General features: G+C 39.3%; 1 pseudogene; it reads right to left on the reverse strand.

Moving 5' to 3' along the window:
• LOC18779218 lies at positions 1,214 to 4,508 on the reverse strand (annotated as a pseudogene).

Consider the following 7,168-nt stretch of genomic DNA (forward strand, 5'->3'; position numbering starts at 1 on the left):
GAGTTCTCAGTGTGTCGATCCAATCTGAGCTCAAAGCTCTTTAGAGAGGCAACCACCTCTTGAACTTCAAGAGTTTCAAGATCCTTAGAATGTTCAATCACAGAGCAGATAGAATCATATGATTTTGGCAAACTAAACAGTAATTTTTGCACAACTCTTTCTCTCTAGATAGTTCCTCACCATAACTCTTCATGTGATTCATTATATCAAACAATCTAGCAAGATATACAGATAGGGATTCACTATCTTTCATGCGAGTGTATTCAAATTCTCTACGTAATCCTTGCAATTTTACATTTCGTACCTGTTTATCTCCTCTGAATTCCAACTTCAGAATATCCCAAGCACCCTTTGAGGTTTCCTCGTTCACAATTCTGGGGAAGAGCTGATCTGAGATAGCACTTTAGATCAACCCAAGTGCCTGAGCATCCTTCATTAGAAGCTCAGCCATCGTAGACTTCTCAGCAACCTTAGTCTCTTCTATCTCCTTCTCCTTCTTTGGATCTGAAGCATCAAAACCATGTTCAACCAGATCCCACAATCCATGAGATTTCAGAATGGTTTTCATCCTAATGCTCCAGAACTCATAGTTTTTCTCCATTGAAAACTAGTGTGCGAAGCTCAACAGTGCCCGATCCTGCCATATTAGACATTGGATTCAAGAAATCACAGCTGCGATCGTTGAAGGAGCTCAGACCCAGCTCGAATCGATTTCGACTCCCTGTTCACAGATTCACGCCCAGCTCAAGCAATCGAACTTGGCTCTGAGGCCATGTTAGAATTCATAGTTTTGAGTAGTTTGGATGTTTGGGAGGAAGGAAGAAATCACAGAGAAGAAATGAAGAAGAGAACGTTGCTCTGAAAAGAAAGCTAGAGATTACTATTCATTTCACTCCACTAGCCAATATATCGTTAGTAGAGAGAGAGAGAAGTGAGATGCTTCTCTAACGGATTTACATCAAAAAGAATCCTAGCCATTGCTTCTATCATCCTATGAGATGCTTACATTTGTCACTAGCTGGCACTCAAGTCTTAGGCTAGAAAGAGAGTCCACTTGGACTATGATCCAATGGCTCACATTACAAACAGAAATTAAAACGCATAAAACGAATTTAAAACAGACTTTGTGACTTTGGCTCCAAGGTTTTCAGCTTAAGGGTTACACATCAACAATTATGCAGTTTTGGCGTTTGTGTTTCTGCTAATTTGCTCATGATGATAGAAAATGCATTAATATGCATGGTTCTTAATTAAATACTGACACTAGGCCTTGTAGTTCTTACAACATGGGAAAACATAAACAAACAACGACGATTACTCTCAGATAAATACAAACAGTTAAGCTTCTTAAACTTGGGATTTTTCAGTAGGCGGAGGATGATAAAGAATGGGAATCAAGTGCAGATCGTCTTTTCTTTTGACTGCAGCGCCAAAGGCCTCAGTCATGTCCAGGTCCTCATGCTTCATCCCATTGGGAGTTTCCAATCAAAATGGTATAACAACAATGCAAGTGGGAGCTCAACGTTGGCCAGACCAAATGACACGCCAGGGCACATTCTCCTTCCAGCACCAAATGGGATATATTCAAAGTTTGTTCCCTTGTAGTCAATCGAGTTATCAAGGAACCTATTGGGATTAAAGCTCTCAGGCTCATTCCAGTAATTGGGATCTCTACCAATTGCCCATGCATTCACAATTACCTTGGATTTCACAGGTATTTCATGTCCATCAATCTCACATTTCTCTCCGCATTCTCTTGGAACTAACAGGGGACCCGGGGGGTGTAACCTCAGTGTCTCCTTTATAACTAAGTTTAAATATTTCATCTCTCTAATGCATGTTTCATCTACCTGTCCTTTCCTATTAAACACTTCCCTCACCTCATTCTGTGCCATGTTCATTACTCTTGGATTTTTTATCATTTCTGCTATTGCCCAATCTACAGCTGTAGATGATGTCTCACTCCCAGCAGCAAAAATATCCTGAAAGTAATTAATTTATTAAATGATCAAAAACTAGTTTCCTCTATGAATTGCAAACAATTCTAAGTACATAGAAAAATATTATAAATAATCTTAAAAGAAGAAACCATTATTCATGTACCCAAGTAAGCTCATTCACAAGTTATAAATGTTGACTCGTAAGAGTGTCTTAAATATCAGGTAATGATTATGGAGAACAATAGACACATGTGAAACACTCTCATCAGTAAATCACTCATCATGAAAATGCTTCCCATTGGAGTTTCAATCAACAGTTTAAGATAATGTATGATTAGAATGCAGGAAGAATTTTAACCAGCTTTTCCAAGTAGATAAGTTGTTATATGGTTTCGAATAAAAGAGCACAATGTTGTCCCTTGTACTTGAAGAACTAGTTGTAGAAGCTTTGGACGGCTGCGGGGAATGATGTAAGGGATTAGTTGAATTTGCTTAACTAAATTATAGCTCAATTTTTTGGTGTCTGTGGAGGTAAGTCGATGAGAAAGACCAGCCATATTTTTTCTTTCGTCCTTGCCAACATTGTTTGAATCTTTGGTGACTACACTACTTGTAGTGTGTCTACAATGCGGTTTGTGCTATGGTTACTCTTCTAAGGATGAATGTTGAAGGAAATAACTTTTGTGGTCATCAAGAACCAGAAAATATTACCAGTATGCTGAGACTGATGAAGGGCCATGTGTGGAGACAACTTGGGAAACTAATTCCAATGCCCAATCACTTAATGATTCTAGCATAGCAAGGAATAAGCCCAAGACAGATGCTAAGAAACCTATCAGGTTTCAAGATGAGTATATTCAATAACTTGGGAACTCTACATTTGTTGGGCTGGGACCTAGAACTTGCTGTCAGTCATTAAATATGGTTTTAATCTTCTGTTTGCGATGATCTCCTATAAGTATGTTGTATGGACAACTCTTGTAATCCAAGTTTGAATAAAAAAAACCATTGAGTTAGCTGTCAAAGCTTCTCTTTTAGCTTGTATCTTGTTATTCCAATCCCAATTCTCTGCAAATTCTAGTTGAACTGCATCAGAGACCCAAGTTCCCTTCACCATGGTGGCCAAGGTTACTTGACGCGGTCGACATGATTGGAAGATATGGTGAGGTGACACAACTATTCAGTCTCACAATGCCTGGTGAAGTTAAAAGTGAATTGTCATATCTATATTTCCAAAAGTTTAAGGCCTATTTAAGTTTGTGAGGTTGGGTTAAGTCCAAACCAGACAATATTTGACTATGTGTGGATGCAGTTCATTACATGTTGTACCAGAGACTAAACCATCCCAAGGTGTGTGGCTCCAAAGGGTTCGATACCAAAGCAGATAATAGTTGATTGATGTCATAGATTAAGAAACATTGATATAGTTTTTGGAGTAAAAAAAATTGAAATTTGAAAAAGTGATTTGACTTATTAAAGCTTGATGTCAAGGGAAAGTGTGTGTACTTACAAAGATAACTGCTTTGATGTTCTCAGTAGTTAGGGAAAACTCACGCTCATTTCCATGCTCATGAAATTTAAGGAGAACATCTACCAGGTCTTCCTCTGCTTCACCCTCGCTGCTTTTTGTAGTGACCATATCCCTTTGATGTTCTTTGATGATGTTTCCCATTATCCTGTCAGCTTCTTTATGCAGCCTCTCAATTTTATGCCTCATTCCACTTAAGAGATGAAGCAAACTGACAGAAGGAAAAACATCTGCAAGAGCGAAGCCAGATGCTGCCTTTGCAACTTCCTTCACAATGTATATGAATTTTTCTTGATCCCTGTTCTTTTTACCAAAGGCTGCTCGCGAAGTGATGGTAAATGTCGATGAGTAAATTTCCTGTGTAAGATTGATAGGTGATCCTGCTCTTGAGGCAATCAATTTAATGAGCTTCCGTACCTCTTCTTCCCTAATAGGTCGGTAAGATCGAACACGTTTTGCACTTAAAAGCTCTAGAGTGCAAATTTTTCTTAATTTTCTCCAGTATTCACCATATGGTGCAAAGACAATGCTTGTAAAATCGTAAGACAAGATCCTTGGGGCAAGGACATGGGGCCTGGATGCAAAGATAAGATCATGGGTTTTCATCACCTCTTTGGCAAACTCTGCTGATGAAACTACTACGGTGGAAACTTCTCCAAGCTTTAGGTGCATAAGCGGTCCGTATTTCTTGGCCAAGTCTCTTAGTCTTTGATGTGGTAGAGAGCCAGCGAGCTGGTGCAGGTTTCCTATAACGGGTAGCTTCCATGGCCCTGGCGGTAGATTTGAGGCTGAGCACTTGGTTTTGCCTCTGATCTTCCCTATTTTCAGTACCATGATCATAAAGAGCAAGAAGGCTAACAGGACATGGAAGGAAGGGCACTGAATCTCCATGTGGAAAACAAAGGTTACTTTGGATTATAATGGCTTTTCGTGAACCTTCATGCATTTGACATCTTTGTATAAGAAATAATGTAGCAACCTTCTTCTTAAACAAAGGTTACTTCTTAACTGATTAATATCTCTTTCTTGTAAGTAATAATATTATCAGAGGTTGCTTTGGAGCTATTTGGTTGTTCTTTGATAGTTGTCCTAAGATATAGTATTATTGCTTGAAATAAATATTTTATCAGAGGTAGCTTTGGAGCGATCAATTTACTTGAAATAAATAGTATACAAAACAAAATGTCAATGCTTTGGTCAGATTGCACGCGTTCTAAATCTGATTGGTTTTGACAAAAAATAAAAAAACAAAAAACAAAAAAAATTCTGATTGGTATCCTTTTCCAGCGGTACTTAATAATTAACAACCTGAATTAACAAAGGTGAGATCGTTCCACATTTTCTATTTTCTTTATTTTCAAAGGATAACTTGGAATCTCGAGGATATATAAATCTTTATTTTCAAAGGGCTCTGCCAAGTGTTTGATTAGTCCAAAATATAGTACATTGCCAGAGTATAACTTAATAACAGTGGAGTTAAGAATTTGAATTGAACCAATTTTTTCTTATAAGGGGTAGCTTCCATGGCCTTGGGGAAAGGTTTGAAGCAGAGTACTTGGTTTTGCCTCTCTTCCCTATTTTCTGGACCATGATTTTAGGGTTTAGCAAGAAGGCAAACATGACTTGGAAGGAAGGCCATTGGAGGTCTATGAGGAAAATACAGGAGAGTTGGATTATAGTGGCTTCCTAGTGGAATTGCATGCGTTTTTCATTTTTAATTTTTTTTAGTACAACCGATTCGGGGAGGGTGGTTTATACAAATAGTCATTGGGTGCCTAGTAATTTCGAACCTCTGCCACATAGGCGGAGGTGGAAGAACTCAATGAGCTATAATCCCTAAAGGATTTAGTTTCTCCTATTTATTTGTATTTATTTCCTAGATTTGCTGTATATATTCTTTGTCTCTCAAGGACTTGATTCTTAGCTAGAATAGGAAATTCTTTGTGTAGATACCAAGTAAAGCTTTGTATATAATTATCATATGATTGTTCAATGAAAAGCATTGAGAGTATTCAAAACCTTTCATGGTATTAGAGCCTGAGACTCAGAGTCCTCGATCCTTTATTTTTTTCTTGGTTCCTTCTTTTCTTTTTTCTTTTTTTTTTTCCAACGCCATGGCTCCTTCTTCTCCATTCTTGACCTCATGAGTATCAATCACGTTATCTCTGTCTGTCTCGAGTGTGATAACTATCCAACATGGCTAGCGTAGATTGTTCCCATTCTTCGCAGCCATTGCTTGCTTTGCTTTGTTGATGGCAGCAACCTATCTCCTTCTCCGACCATTCTCGATCCCAAGCTAAGAACGATGATTCTTCTCCTCTGTCTCTCCTCCCCAAACCCGAATATGATGATTGGGTCTAGAAAGATCAGCTTGTTCTAACTCTCATAAATGGTTCTCTTCACCACAAGGTCCTCACCACCGTTGCAACCAAAACCACCAGTTGTGACACTTGGGTGGTGCTTGAGACTCGTTTCGCTTCTCCAAATCAAAATAGTCTTCTTCAACTACACAGTGATTTGCTTCGCACGACCCATGGTGATTCTTTCATCATCGATTTTCTTGATCGCATTAACTCTATTATCGATAACGTGGCTTTTGCTGATGCTCTCCTTTGTGATTCTAATCTCCTTGCTGTGGTTATGAACAATGTTGGTCCCCTTTATGAAAACATTGTTGCTGCTGCTCAAGCTCGTGAGACACCCATCGGTATATCTTTTTTTGAAGATTGCCTTCTCTCTGCGGAACATTGACTTCAGGCTTCTTCTTCTCTTGTTATTTCTTCTGGTGCGACAGCCATTGTGGCTTCCCGTGGCGATTGTGGTTATCGCGATCACGGCGGATTTGCTAGTTGCAGTGGTTCTTTCTTGCCCTCACGCTCTGGCTTTTCCTCAGGTTGTAGTTTTTTTGGGACACCTAACAGCGATCCTCGCTCAGCTCCACATTAGCAGCACCTTGGCAGTGCTTTTGGGCCTGGTGTTATTGGCCCGCCGACTTTTGGCTCTACTCCTTCCTCTTTTAGGCCTCCTTTTACCTGTGGGCCTATTCAGTGTTTCAATTTCGTGGTTTTGGCCACATCACTGCTATTTGTCCGTCCAAGGCTTCTTCTGTCCCTTCACCTCCATCTAGTCTTCAAGGCATGACTGCTTAGCATCCTTCGGATAATGGCCATCAATAATGGGTTGCTGATACTGGTGCTAACACTCATATTACCAAGGAATTGAGACATTTATCCCTTGTTAGAGAGTATCATGGTTCCACAATGTTGGAGGTGTGGTTGGTGGAACAGGTTTGCCTATTAAAAATATTGGTCACTCTCGTTTCTCTCACCTTAATTCTTCTTTCCACCTTAATGATGTTCTTCACTGTCCTGATGTCTTTCTTCCTCTTTTATCTATTTATAAATTTGCTACTAAGAACCATTGTTTCTTCACTTTTTTTTTATTGATTGTTATTTTATCGAGGATTTGGCAATGGGGAAGAAGCTTTCCTAGGGCAAGAGTAGCAATGGCCTACATCCATTTTCTTTTACAGCAAATGAGTCTTTTCAAGTTTTGCCTGATCGTATTGCTTTACTAGGTGTCCGTGTTGACCGCTTCATGTGGCACTCTTGCCTTGGTCATCCTGCTTCATCTACTTTGCAATGTTTGTTATCACTGCCATCTTCTGGCTATAGGTTTAGTTCTTTTTGTCAATCATGTC

This window comes from Prunus persica, chromosome G4, assembly GCF_000346465.2.
Source record: "Prunus persica cultivar Lovell chromosome G4, Prunus_persica_NCBIv2, whole genome shotgun sequence".
Taxonomy (NCBI): domain Eukaryota; kingdom Viridiplantae; phylum Streptophyta; class Magnoliopsida; order Rosales; family Rosaceae; genus Prunus; species Prunus persica.